The 14,441-nt window shown below is 45.6% G+C and overlaps 1 protein-coding gene across 15 annotated transcripts in view; it reads left to right on the top strand.

Annotated features, from left to right (window-relative positions):
* Positions 1-14,441, top strand: part of baz2ba (bromodomain adjacent to zinc finger domain, 2Ba) — a 63,461-nt gene that overhangs the window by 1,620 nt on the left and 47,400 nt on the right. For all 15 annotated transcript variants that reach the window (XM_079159247.1, XM_079159250.1, XM_079159246.1 and 12 more), the window contains exon 2: positions 10,513-10,555. The gene's annotated coding sequence lies outside the window, so the exon portion shown is untranslated. The remainder of the gene's footprint in view (positions 1-10,512; positions 10,556-14,441) is intronic.

Below are 14,441 nucleotides of genomic sequence, written 5' to 3'. Positions count from 1 at the left end.
GAACAGTCAAAATGATATGCAACTGGATATCACTGCCAAATAACAAGTGATTAGGCATCCTTTGAATGGCAGAGTTGTTTGAAATAATCATGTGATTAAAAAAGGTATTTACTGCCCTTTAAATAAACGTTTATTGGTGTACTCGTGTTGTTTACACAGAGTTGAATTGATGTATGACTGATGGACATGTTGAAGATGTGCACACTCGCACATGCATCTCTCGTCATCGCACCACCACCGTTTTAATCCCCCTGACTGAGCTGAGACACTGGTTTGCAACAGTTTAGACCGGGGACTCTTGAAAAATGGTGACCTCGTTTCATTTCTGTCATCCATCTTACAAAAAAAAAGGTGTTATTTTAGCTCCTGCATTCGCTCCGTCCCTCACAGTTAAAACTTGATCCCACTTTTCCCCCCCTGTGTCCTGTAAAGCAGTTAAAGAAAGAGGATAGGATGAGGGGTGGGGGGGGGGGGGGGAAAGAAAACAAACGGAACAAATGCTTTGAAATAGAAAATCTGATCATTTCACCTCCCACCTCTTTTGTTTGCCCATTTATTGCTGCAAAGCTGGAGTGCAGAGGAGCAGATGTTTAGCCAAACATGAAGGCGCGGTGCCTCTGTCCTTATGGGGATGGCTCTCCCTCCTCTCACTGCTGATGCATCGACATGACAGCTGCTTGATTTCATGGAGCTGCTAAGAAGCCATTAGTAGTATCAGTGAATTGAAACGGAACAGTGTCTCGCAGCTTTCCACCACTATTATAAACTATCTGTTGTTGGTGAATGCGTGTCTTCATGTGTGTGTGTGTGTGTGTGTGTGTGTGTGTGTGTGTGTGTGTGTGTGTGTGTGTGTGTGTGTGTATGTGTGTGAGCTGCAGTTTCAACAAGACATGCTAATATATTTGTGCAATGTATTTTCCCATAATTTGAGAGAGAGAGAGAGAGAGAGAGAGCAAAAGTGAAGAAAGGGGAACAAATCTGTCAGGGTTTGTTTGCCATGTTGGTTTGAAACGAAAGCACACTGTGCTACCTCAAGCACACTCAAATCAGAGATGTCTCTTCTTGCCAGGCCAAGAAAAAAAACAAAAAAAAAATCAACTCTCGACTTGAGTTTCATCCTCTCTCTCTCTCTCTCTCTCTCTCTCTCTCTCTCGCTCTCTCTCTCTCTCTCAAATTGGAACTGTTGTTTTTGAAGAGATAAAGGAGGACTTCCGCTTGACTTGAACATTCAGGAATTAAGGATAGACATAGTTAAGCCCTATTTGCATGTCTACCAAAGTCACAGCAAACGGTTGCTATTGACTAAGCTGATTAGGTGAAATTAGGTTCACGAGCTCTGTGTCTGGGGGTGCTGAATCTGACAGAACTTGGACAGCTTTTGAGACGACAATCCCATGTGCACACATGGCTATATTCTCTATAATCCTCTACTATTGAATATGGGGCTCTCTGTTTTGTCTTCTTCACTGTGGAGGAAACCCATAGTGTGTGCTCTTTTGTAAGTGAAGCGAGATTTATTAGGCGTGCACGATGTGTGCTTATCGATCAAGTCATCAGTATGTTACAGTATCACTTTGCACTGGGAGGGATATCAAAAGGAACGTATCAGCCATGCGAATGATTCGTCTGTCAAATACACGTGCATCATCAGTGTTCATCAATGTCATAACACGTCATATTTCTGTCATCATTTCTGTCATAATTTCTCACAATCGTCGACTTTTGTTACAACTAAGCAGCGCCCAGTCCCAAGTTTTTGTGTCAACCCAAACTTGTTTTGGCTAGCGGCAAACTAGTGAGTCTAGTCGCCACATAAGGGTTCACCTGCTGCTGAAAAAAAGTGCAATAACAAAGTAAATGTCACACCAAAAGTGTGGCGATCCCCTTGACTGATTGCAGAAACCTTTAGTGTTATTAAAATAGGACAGTTTACTTTAAACTGACGTGTTTGTGTCCATATTGTTGTCAGCGTTGGCAAACATAACCATAGAAATGCTGCGGTATGAAAAATAAGTATATTTGAAGTAATATTTCAATATTGTAAATTCCTAACAGTGTGAGTTTGCTGCTAATTAAGCCTATCACTGACTTAACCCTGAACCACAGTATGTTCTATGTGACATGATACAACATGTAAGCTTATAGTTTACCTTTTTTATGGATGGATTATGTATAACTCCTATCCTGAATATCCCATTTTATCAGCATTTTGTATTTAGACAGAGATTTATTAGACCTACAAACAGTCTATTGATAATAATGGCCATCTGGGAGCCCTGTCAAATCTCTGCATGCTAGCGCTGACACAGAGCTGAGACTTTTAAGAGAGGAAGTTGGTGTGTTGGTCTGTTAACCAAATGATTCAGGAACTAATGTTAGACAGTCTCCTGATCACGATTCCTCATCCCTTCGCTGACCATCGCTCAGCCATTCACACATAAATGTTCACACACACACACACAGACACCAATAATGACAAATGAAATAATGTGCCAAGAAACGGAGGACTACTTTTCCAAGTAGACATTAATCCTATAAGGGCTAATGGTCCTTTTGAGAAGAAGCCACATTTTAGCGAAAGCCCTAAAAAGCCTCCAGGCATTAGACTGATCCCGCCTCGTATTGTCACACATCAAATCGACGCTGCTGTGCGTCTCGTCTCGGCCCCTCTACTGTTCCGCTAGCCGTGCGTCGTTAACAGGCCCACGCAGGCAGCTCACGTATTGATACGTGCGTACATGGCCTTGCAGGTTAATGTCCTCTCAGCAGGAAAGTTGGTTAGCTCTCAGATGATCTACCTCACCTTATGTTACCTTGCTATTTTAGTAACACCACAGGTTCGGCTGGATGTCCCGATAATCATCAGGGCACACAAATCATTGTCTAAAGTGCAACGCTCGGCGACGGCCACTTTCAAACGCGAGCCTCTTTAGATATTCGGGCCAGATTTGAGCAGAAATGTCTGTATAATGAGAAATGCATCTCTGTTTTGAAAAGCCAAGCTATAACGAGATATGTGCACATAAGCCCCCCCCACCCCTCGTTGTAACAAACAAACAATCTCCACTGTTAATTAAGACCAAACGAATCAACACCCGTTTCAGTTGTCTGTACATTTCTGCGTGGATCACATACGGTGGATTAATTACCGAACAATAAGCTGCGTAAAGTGCGACTGGGTCACCCCCGGCGTTGACTTTCAGGAGACAGGAGACAGAGCGGCCAAATTTGGGAGGGAAAGGCGATAAGCTGCTTCTTCGCCGCTCGTCCCCTGGGCCTCTATTTATCATTCAATGTGAGAATTTCCTTGATGAAAGTCAAGGTTGTTTGTGCTCGCTCTGTCTCGTTTTGGATGCCTGTTTTTTCTTTCCACCAGCGAGGTGCAAAGGTTGATCCCCCCCCCCCCTCCAAAGAGATGCCTTGTTTGGAAAAGTCCAGGCTAGTTTCTTTTTAATGAAGTCTCAAAAGGTCCTGATGATTTTTTTTTTTCCACTTCAAGGTTGTTTTTGTTTTCTAACATCGGCGCGGAGGAAGAAAACACAGATGTACCTTCTTGTCTCGCGGAGCCACGGAACCGCATGCGTACAAGTCCGCATAATCTGCTGTTTGCCGCCATCACGTAATCATGTGGCAAAGAAGAAGGTTATCACTTTATGTGAGCTGTAAAGCATCCATTTAATGCGGTCTTCATGAAAAAAACAAGAGCGACAAGGAACCAAAAAGAATATGGCAACAATATGAAAGGATTATGAAAGAAATAACATGAGCATTATTTGGCTGAAACGGAGACATTCAGGGTCTCTTAACATTAGCTGAGAGTAGGCTGGATTGGAACAGCATAAACCCGATGAACCAAACAAAATGCTTTCTGTCCCTGTCCACATCGCAGAGGAGCCCATCATGTCGTTTCAGGAGGAACTTGATTGTGGAAACGAGGTTCTGGAAAACACCTCCATGTGATGTTTACCTCCACCGTGACATTCTCAATCTGTAGCAGGAGGGCCTGTATTTACACTTCTCTCCACCATTCTGGCTGCGCTCGGATGGAGACAGGATACCGGTGAATGGAAAAGAAATAGAGGAAGAAGGTTTTCGGATGTGGGAATGGGAATGATATTGGTTTCTCTACTGGGTGGGGCCTGCTGGGTCAGCGGGGCTCTTGATGATACTTTAGAATAGCTAGCAGCAGGCAGGGGAGCTGTGAGCCTGGGTGGGTGTTAAGACTCACACAGACACAAACATCTACACACACACACACACTGGCTGTCAGAACATTTACGCATAGGGACAGGACACACACACACACACACACACACACACAAATGCATGAGATTGCGCCTCGACAGCCCCCATTTATTGATCTTCTTCAGCATTTAAAATCTGGTCACTCCTGCCACAAAGGCGTTTTTATTTTAGCTGCGCTGGCAAAGCCCGCTCCAAGCTAAGCCAGAATTTTAAATATTTAACTCCTACGGAGCGCCATGAGAAATGACAAGGATGGAGGGGGGAAACAAAACAAATAGGAGAGCAGTTCGGAGCTGTGCAGAGGCTATATGTGTATTTACTCAGAACAATGTTTTATGTAAACCACACCAGTACAATCAGCTGTGTCGGTGGGTGTAAGCGCTACTGTTTTGGAGCGATAAACTTGCATAGGCAGCACATATCCCTTCATGAAGTTTTTAATCTGGAATTCATAAGCATCCTTTATTCATCTTCACATTCAAAGTCCCAGAAAAAGAAATAAAGCATTCAATCTAAATTGAACTCGCGCTGACCTACAAGGCCTCACCTTGTTAGCAGCAAGCAAGGCTGAAATGCTAGCAGTCATCGGATTAGTCATTACTGGACTTGGGACAAGCTGCTGTTTTTAGCATTTTGACGTTTAAAAAAAACCCGGATCCTCATGTGCAGAGCGGCGACTCAGCGATGTCTAATCCACAGAAGCCCTACAGCACGCAGCCTCACAGCCGTCACCGTGTGTGTCTCTCTCTCTGGTCTCACTGCACACACAACAAGGTATCAGGACGTTTATTCAGCCTTTCTCTTCTCTTCTAAGTGTTCAGTTAGGCAATGATCTGACTCGCCCCCCCCCTGTTCACACTACATTTTGAAATAATTTGTCTTGGAAAAGGTCAAAGCACATTGTAGTGAAAACTGATGTTGCATTAACTTCACTTAGTGCGGCCAAACCAAACCACCATGGCTCCCTCCTCACCCAGTCCAACCTGCTGCTGTCCTTGTTTTTTCTCTCTCTTGTCCTGTTATGAAAGCCTCAGCCCCGCTCAGTCTTTGGCATTGTCCCCCCCCCCCCCCCCCCCTCTCTCTCTCTCTGTCTGTCTCTCTCACCCTCTCGTCTGTCTCTCGCTCTCTGGCGCTTGTGCTCGCTCTCTTTCTGAACGATGACACTGAGAGACAGCTGTAACGTGAGACGCCTCTCGATCCTGGCAGGGGCTTGGAAAGCCGAGGCAGAAGGGAGGGAGAGGGCCTTTATCTGAGACCGGGGGCGCTGACCTCCCTTCTCTTTCTCTCCTCCTTTCTCTCCCCGTCTCTATGTCAGCGAGCATATCCTACCCCCCCCCCCAACACTGCACTCTTAAAAAAGTGTAATGTGGAAACACTGTCGCCCCCACACACGCGCCATAGCATAAACCTGTGTTGCTGCTGTTTACACTATTTAGAGCTGTATGTTGCTTTTAAATCTCGCCATCTTTTGTCTGACTCACATAGATGCGACTCATGCTATGTTGTCAAGGCTTCACAGCATATAGTGAGTGATAATTGAGTGACATATGTTTGTGATCTGTATGAGGTGTGTGTGTGTGTGTGTGTGTGTGTGTGTGTGTGTGTGTGTGTGTGTGTGTGTGTGTGTGTGTGCGTGTGTTTGGATGTAGATGGAAACATCCACACATCCTCCAGGCTATGGCTGCTAAATCCTCTGTGAGAGCTCCCGTGTGTAATCCAAACATTTAGAGCTAATTTAAGCATGCAGGCAGGAGCAGCATCCTTTAGGAAACAACAGATCTCTCTCTCTCTCGCTCTCTCTCTCTCCATCCTCCACTGTGTGTGTGTGTGTGTATACTATGTATGTGTTTGTGTGTGCATGTCTTGTTGTCGCTGGAAGGAAATGAAAGCACTCAATCACTCACCTGTCAGAGTACTTCAGATTCTGACCATAACACACACACACACACACACACACACACACACACACACACACACACACACACACACAGAGACACATGTGTGCATACACATTTACCCCTGAGGGTTTGACAGGACTGGCCCTTTATTGACTCCCTTGATCAAGGAGACAGCAGATCCATTTAATAGAAGCTGCGCGCACACACACACACACACACACACACACACACACACACACACACACACACACACACACACACAGGCCTAGAAATCAAAGTGGATTCACATCTGCTCTCCACACAGATCCACTGTAGCACTTCCCTCTCATACAGCAGAGCTGGTAGTGATTTAGTATTGCGGATGTATTGGGTGTTGAATAAAATCTCGAGAGCCAATACTAATAGACGTCATGTTGTTTTTCATCGCGGCGTATGCCAACAGTTTCCTTGTCATTGCGGTTGTCATTACACGGATACTGCTCCGATTGGCCTCTTGTGTTATTGTACGGAGGTCTAATCGTGTCGCGATGCGAGCGGGGACGCGGGTCACAGGCAACGTTCTGTTGGCCTTGGCCCCCTGTGCTCCCCGCTCGGACATGTTTTGCGCTGAGTGTTTTGGAAGGCCAGTTAGCCAAGTGGTTGCTAGGAGGAGAAGTGACAGCTGCGTTGGTCACGGCCACACCGACCTTCACACGTCATCTTGATGGATAATCAGGGCTGTAACGATACACCGAAACCTGTTGCTAGCCCGAGAGTATCCGCCGGTGATGATCCGGGGCCACATGCTGCGCCGATGTCGTCGCTCCAAACGCGAACGCGGACGGCGGCCGCACGGGTCTGCCCGGGTCGACCGCACGTCTCAATGAGAGTTTATCTCGAAAGAAAAGCAAAGGAAAGGAAGTAGATTGGCTAATGCTGCAACAGGCTCTCCGCCGTTGTGAGAAGAGTTAACATGGCAACACAAATACATGCGTACATAACAGAAACAGAAAGAAAGACACAAGCGTGCCTGGTATTCGATAAAGATATATTCTACCACTCGCAAATGGATCACACTAATGTTCTGAGCTTTTCGCCGGTCTCAGAGCGCTGTACTGTGTGTGTGTGTGTGTGTGTGTGGGTAACCCGCTCCCTTGAGATGGGACTTGCTCCATCAAGTCAAGGAAGAAACCATTTAGTGGAATGACAAACACACACACACAGCACCGGTAGGCCAGGGAGGATTTGAATTGCACTTAGACAAACGTTTTCTCACACGAGTTCTTTATTCCTCCGCCCGCTCCCTATGCTTCGCCCTGAACATACACTTACTCACATACAAAAGGTAGTTGCCCAGAGATTCCATTTTGTCAGCTTTCAGCCCACAGATCGTGTAACAATAAAAGATGCTGCCCTGCAGTTAAACACTGCCAGTAAATCACAGGGCAAAGAAAGCTGGGAGAAGCACTTATTTTTAAGCAGCATGAGAGACCACACTGGGGGGAAGGGGGTTGAGAAAGATAGGGTAAGACAGAGAGAGAGAGAGAGAGAGAGAGAGAGAGAGAGAGAGAGAGGGAGGGAGAGGGAGCTTCTTTGTGCACTGTGTACTGGCATTGTGTGTGATGAAGAGATGAATCACTGCTATTTAGGGATTGGTTTCCTGCAACTGATTGTATGACGACTCGGTGGCGGACGGACTGTCAAGACTTGCCTGTTTTTGTTCTGGGGGGGGCTTCAGGAAAATGTCTGTGGCCGAGTCTCACTAGCTCAACTCTCACAGGGCCCTCGATGTACCAGAGATCAACAGAGACGACGGAGACAAACACCTCACCAGTGTCGCTCTTCTAACAAGGCATCAAATATTTAAAAAGCGAGGGATTTTAGCCCAATCTCAATGTGTGTATGTTTTCAGAGTACACTTGTTTTCCTTGCTCAAACAGCAACAGAGTTTTCTGGGTAAAGGAGGCTCACATGAAACATGTGGACCGATATTTCTTCTTCTGCTTTTCTCTTTTGTCTTTCTCTCCCTGTGTGGCCGTTGCAAACGTCTGACCCTTGTGTTTAACCCCTGTGCAGAGGCTGTGCTGTGTGGATCCTATAGTAAAGTCAACATCTGTGTCGCTTCAGATTAGGGGAAACCAAACACGACCATTTAGACAGACGACAGAACAGTTCTGTTGTGTACTGTAACTGTGCGGGCATGCCTGGAGTGTAAATGCAGGTAATTATAACTTTGCAGAGAGTTCCTATTCTTCCGTTTTTTTGCCTCTCATGTTAATTAGATGGAAATTACGAAGTAATGACGGCTATAATCACAAATGACATCTTTTATTGTTACTCGGAAAGTAATAAGTTCACTAACATGACTTCGGGCAGTAATTTGTTGTAACACTTTGTTTGTTATAGGCAGTAACAAATAGCTTTGTGTAACGTGATTACATGTATTCTCCCCAATTACGTGAATGAGGGAAATCTTCTTTTTGTTGAGCTGTGAGGATTTTCTTTTTCGTCTCATGTGCTCGTAAACTTCATATTTTGGATTGTCCGTCAGACAAAACAAGCAAATTGATGATGTCGACTTGCGTTTTAAACGGCACGTTTTGATGTTTTACGCTCCAAATGAAGAGTCTTTCTTAATTGAAAATGAAAACAATTGTTAGCTGCATCCCAAACATTTGATAGTGATGTGATTCACGAGGACAGCGCAGTTGAAGAAGGCTACAAGCGTTAAGGGGAGAAGGAAAAAGTGTGTTTTTTGTGCTTATTTTATCCATCTGCCATTGATGTAAAACTGCTAAGATCTTACAGTAAAATGGGGTTAATAGACTAACAGCCTGACTCTCAGTCAGGCAAATGATGGCAGACAGCACTGGCGTTCTTATCCAGTTGTAATTCACCTGCCTCGTGGCTGGCAAATCATTTTCTGTGCTGAGGCCCTATGAGCAGAGATCCTTTAATCATCCGCTAATAGGCTTTTATGAAAAAAGCTGAAGATGAATTCAGCCATACCTGGCTTTCTGTTATCATTATCACTGCGATGAGTTATCAAAGTATTTGTGTGCATACGTGTGTGTGTGTGTGTGTGTGTGTGTGTGTGTGTTTGTCAGTCTGTCTGTGTAAGAGTGTAGATAATGAAGGGAACGATTGCAGTTCGATCACTGCGATGATTATCAACACCGCCGGTCCGGGGGATTTCTGCTCAGCGATGAATTGAGCTGTAATGACAGATGTGCATTGCATTGTGGGCCTTCAGACTTTGACATGGCCGGAGGGCATCTAGAAAGACACAATTAACTGCAATATACCCATTCACTTACCGCGGGAGTCCGAGGAACATTTACAGGAACTATTAAAAAAAACAGATATTTAAAATGTGTGCAAGATTTGGTCACTGAATAAAAAAATGAGCCAAAGAATTGTAATACTTGATCACGTCCGTGCTGATGAAGTGCCCACCAGACTCGATTGTGTTGCCTGTGACCAGATGGATGTGTTTACTGTCAACGAAACCTTGTTAGATAGCTACCCACACGCAATAACACTGTTTGTGTGTCGAGTGTCTGGAAAACGTCTATCACAGCCTGCCTCCCCATGTCTAGCGTGCAAGTCTACGAGGAGACGTTCGTTGGTCCTCTCTGGTTTTTTTTTTTTAGATACCATCTAAACATGCTGACACAACCGACTTCATAGCAGGAATCTCTTCTTCAGAGTCCTGAAGAATACGTGTGTATGCTATCATCTGTAAAAGCAGCAAAAACCTGCGTGTGTTTGATTGCCGCAGCCTAATATACATAGCAGGGTGGCGTCTGTTATGGTGAGCTGCTCAGATTAGGCTCTGGCTGTAAGAGCACAGGAGGGCCTTAGAGACAATGCATGAGAGATGGGCGTGAGAACGCCGGTAAGGCTTGGTTCTCTGCAAGAACCGTCTTGTGTTTGGGGGAAAAAATATCCTCACACTCAAAGCTCCAGTGTCGAGATCCATTTCTAACAAACAGGTTTTGCAAGAAAGGGCTCGGGGAGATAGAGACTTTTTGTGTGTGTGTAAGTATCTTTGTGTGTGTGTGTGTGTGTGTGTGTGTGTGTGTGCCGCCACAGCTGTGTTTCAGACGTCACTATACTTTTTTGTCTGATGTGTCTGAAACCACAAATACTAAGCTGTGTGACTGTGAGTTTTGATATCCAGGTAGTTTTAGAGGGCTTCATCCTCCCTTCCCGGTGCTCTCAAAGGGAAAAAGAGAAACTTCCAGCATTATCGCAATGCTGCATATAATCTAACAATTTTATTATCATATAAATGAAAGCGTGCTGGGAAACACATTTCATTCAGCCAGACTGTATCTTTATCCTGAACCACACAGTGATCTTTTTTTTTTGTGTGCTTCTTCTCCAGGTGTTACAGCAGTTATGTCAAAGAGCTGAAGACATCTCTAACAGTGAGTACACAGTATATACTTAACAATATTCATGTCTACCCCCCCCTTTTCACTCTGGTGCCCCCGGTGTATGTATTCTGCGTGTTACAAAATAGATGGTGCGTGACTTTTTAAAATATATATTGTCACACACTTCTTCTTTTTTTTCTTCTTCTATGGCTCGGCAGAACAAACTTGCAGACTCCTCCAGTTTCAGGCCTAATTTGATTTTCATTCATTCAGTGAAAGAGGATGTTTTTTTTTCTTTTTCTCTCCCCCAATTAAATTTAACAAGAGCCCCCTTGAAAAAGCAGTTGTTATGATTGCATTACAAATTCGGGGTTCATTCAGTGAATCAAGCAATTAATTAGATTTCTCCCATTCTAATCAGAATATTTGTCGGAAACGTGCGCGCCTAATAAACATCCTTTGATTTTTGCGATCTGTTCGGAGCCGACGCTGAATGTAAATGGTTGTTAGCGGTGCCCTGCGGGTGCTGCCAGGTTTAGGTGATCTTGGATCAGCGTGAATCTCCTCCGTTCTCCGTCCTTTTTTCTTGTCTTGTCTTTTTCTCTCTGCTTCCTCACTCTGTCTCTGTGGGAGAGCTAGCAGCACTCAGGGGCGCGGCTGCGTCCTCAAGGCTTCGGTTCACATACACGCACACACACACACACACACACACACACACACACACACACACCGAGGTGGCAGTTTGTTGTTCCCCGCACAGACAATGACTTGCACTTTTCTCTCCTGCCGAACTTGATGGCCTTGTGCCTGCGAGTGTGTCACTGGATCAAATGGGATCTTTTATAAAGCGGTGAATGCGGTGCTCAGGGAAATACACGTTTCGCCCGCGAGTGGCTCTTTGGCCTTGTATGTTACCAGACCTGATTCCATCTAACCGGCACTGCCTCGTCTCTGGCTGTGAGCGATATTATATCCCCCGCAGGTTGGTGCGAGCTGGTTGTATCATTTGTGATAAGTATTGATGAGCCCTCTCTTGGGGAATCAATTTCTAGGGAGGTGGCTGTGTGTGTGTGTGTGTGTGTGTGTGTGTGTGTGTGTGTGTGTGTGTGGGGGGGGGGGGATGTAGCCTTGTAGATCATCCCCCACCGCTGGCTGTTCCTAACCGGTGTCTTGGCTGCCTGACGTTTCCTGCAGCCCCGTAGAGGACGAGCACAGCGGAGCACAGGGAAAGATGGAGTTCATCCAAACAGCTATGGTGTAATTAGCTGACATTTGTTGCTTGGAAGACAAGAGAAGGGAAAAGGAAGGAGCTGCTCAACTCAAACACCCAAAGGAATATGCAAATGTTGAGAGAAAAAGGAAAGAAAGAGAATTGTGTCAAATGGCATGGAGATATAATTATATTACATCCACTTGTGTGTGTGTGTGTGTGTGTGTGTGTGTGTGTGTTATGAACCCATTGAACTTTGTGTGAGCACATTTGTCAGTGTTTTGCCACTAGAAGGCATGAAACCATCGGTCTGCAGAGAGGAACAATACATATATCAGGGTAAGAATTGACTTGCTTCGACATGATACCTTTGTCTGCTGTTTAGCGTTCTCCTTGTGCAGAGCGTGTCTTTCAACTACATCAGATAGGCTGTTACACAACTGAGCTGTATACACAGCGCCCTCATGGAGCAGCCCGTCCACCACCGGGCCGATACTCCGGTTCCAGGAAGGCTGTGCGTTGTGGTGTGTTTCGCATGTGTGTGTGTGTGTTTGTGCGCGTGCTATTGGGTAAAGAGAGCGCCGCAATGCATGTGGACTATCTTGTGCTTAAGCCAAGGTGCTGCGTGATGGAGCAGCAATGCTTACGCAGCCCCCCCATCTGCTTGATCCAAAAGCTCGAAATGCAATGCCTTTTAATGACAAAGTACTGAGTGGCCCAGGGAGGTGTGCAGAAAAAAAGGGGGGAGGAGTGAGTGCATGTGTGTGTGTGTGTGTGAGGGTGTGTGATGCGTGAGTGTGAAATAGAGAGGAATAAAGGGAGAGGGAGAAGGAGAGAGAAAAACATCTCGAAGGTCAGGAGCAGCGGGCGGCCGTAGGGGAGAGACACGTGAGACTGAGATAGTCTTGCGTCAGCCCCACAGCAGTCCGCTCTTTATGTGTGTGTGTGTGTGTGTGTGTGTGTGTGTGTGTGTACGTGTGTACGTGTGTGTCCTGTGGGGCAAACATTTCCATCCGCATCCCACCGTGTGTTACAACGGAGCAGCATGCCGGTGTTTCTATTCTGAGTGTCTTGATCTGCAGGGATAGACAGACGGATAGACAGACAGATAGATAGATAGAGGGATAGATAAATAGATAGAGGGATAGATAGATAGATAGATTTGTGCATACATGTCGTACATTACGGCAGTCAGTCAGTGAGCTACAGATAATTTTTTACACGGCTCTTGTGACAGTGGAAGGGGAAATTACACCTTCTAGCCTGAGGGGAAAGAATTTGTGTGTCTCGCTGGCTGTCACAAGAGCTGAATAGGGTTTCATCAATCCCAGCAACTACTATCATTTTTCAGCTCTTATTCATGAGCGCCTCTTTGTTTCTCTCAGTGTCTTTTTTTCTTCTTCTTCTTCTTCTTCTTCTTCTCCCCCCTTCTTCCCAGTGCCCTTTAAACTGGTGCTCTGTTAGATTGGGGGAAGCGTTAGAGATAACGCCGAAACATTTAGTACTTTGCACTTGCCTCGGAGCTAAGATTGTTTAAAAAGCCGCTGCAGGATTTGTCCTCGGGACAAGGGAGCGCTGTAGATTCAACAGACACACGCCCAGCATTAGTTCAGTTACCGATTCAAGTGTCTCTCTCTGTCTCTCTCCACACACACACACACAAGAAGACACTGACCCGTTCCCCATCTCTGGTCTCAACAGGGTTCAGTCCTCGAGCCAGACTTTTCATTCACCCCCGTTGTCCAAACAGCCTCTCCTCTCCATGTCACCGTGAAGGCGAGGCTGCTCTTTTACAGACCCTTGTGCCATGAATCACCGCTCGCACACCCGGGGACCCTCAGTCCACTCGGGGGGCTGCCTGCCTGGTGACATGAGGGGGGCCATTTTGAATGGAGGGTCAAACAAAACAGGAGCTAAAGAACCCAAGCTGTGAGCTTTTCCCAGAGAGGGCAACAATGGGAGTGGGTCTCTGAGTGTGTGTGTGTGTGTGTGTGTGTGTGTGTGTGTGTGTGTGTGACGTTAATGTGTTTGTTGTAGTAGTGGGGAGATGTTGGACACACAATGCTTTGAGTTTTGGGTGTCATAATGCAACATAATTGCATGCCAGTAATTTATGAAACATAAGGAGTGGGCCTTTAAACCCCCCCATACATCACAAACCTTTTAGCCCCACACAAACCGGATTGCAATCTGAGCTCCTCGGACTCCAGCCCTAATGCCTGTTTGGCTGTTCAGGTTTGAGAACAAGACATAGTCGAGCCTTTGCTATCGTGCACATATCTACCGAGCCGGCAATCACATCACGCTCACTCAATATCATTTTCTATTAGCTGGGCATTTTCATCAATTACAAAACTGTTGACGGGCGTCATTTTGGAACATTTGTGTCATGTGATTTTGGCTAAAATAAAGTTCTGTTGAGTCGATCGATGCCTGGCAACACAATACAAGTGTGTAATAATGAATCCGTCACATGGTTTATGGGGTTTAAAGGTTGAAACCTGCTTGTGTGCACTGGCTTTTACATTTTATCATTGTGTGTCTTCACAGATTTCACTCTTGGGTTTACTCAATATATACATTTTGCTTAAATTTGTTAAAGCCAAACCAAATTTGTTAATACGTTAATCTCTCTCTCTCTCTCACTCACCACTCTCACCCGATGCCAGCTGTTGCCCTATGAGAACCTCCAGGTTTATTGGGTCTATCTGCTGCGTTTATGGCCAA

Source organism: Pholis gunnellus, assembly GCF_910591455.1.
Source record: "Pholis gunnellus genome assembly, chromosome: 1".
NCBI classification, from domain to species: domain Eukaryota; kingdom Metazoa; phylum Chordata; class Actinopteri; order Perciformes; family Pholidae; genus Pholis; species Pholis gunnellus.
Note: the sequence above shows the minus strand (reverse complement) of the source record. Positions and strands in the feature narration are given on the sequence as shown.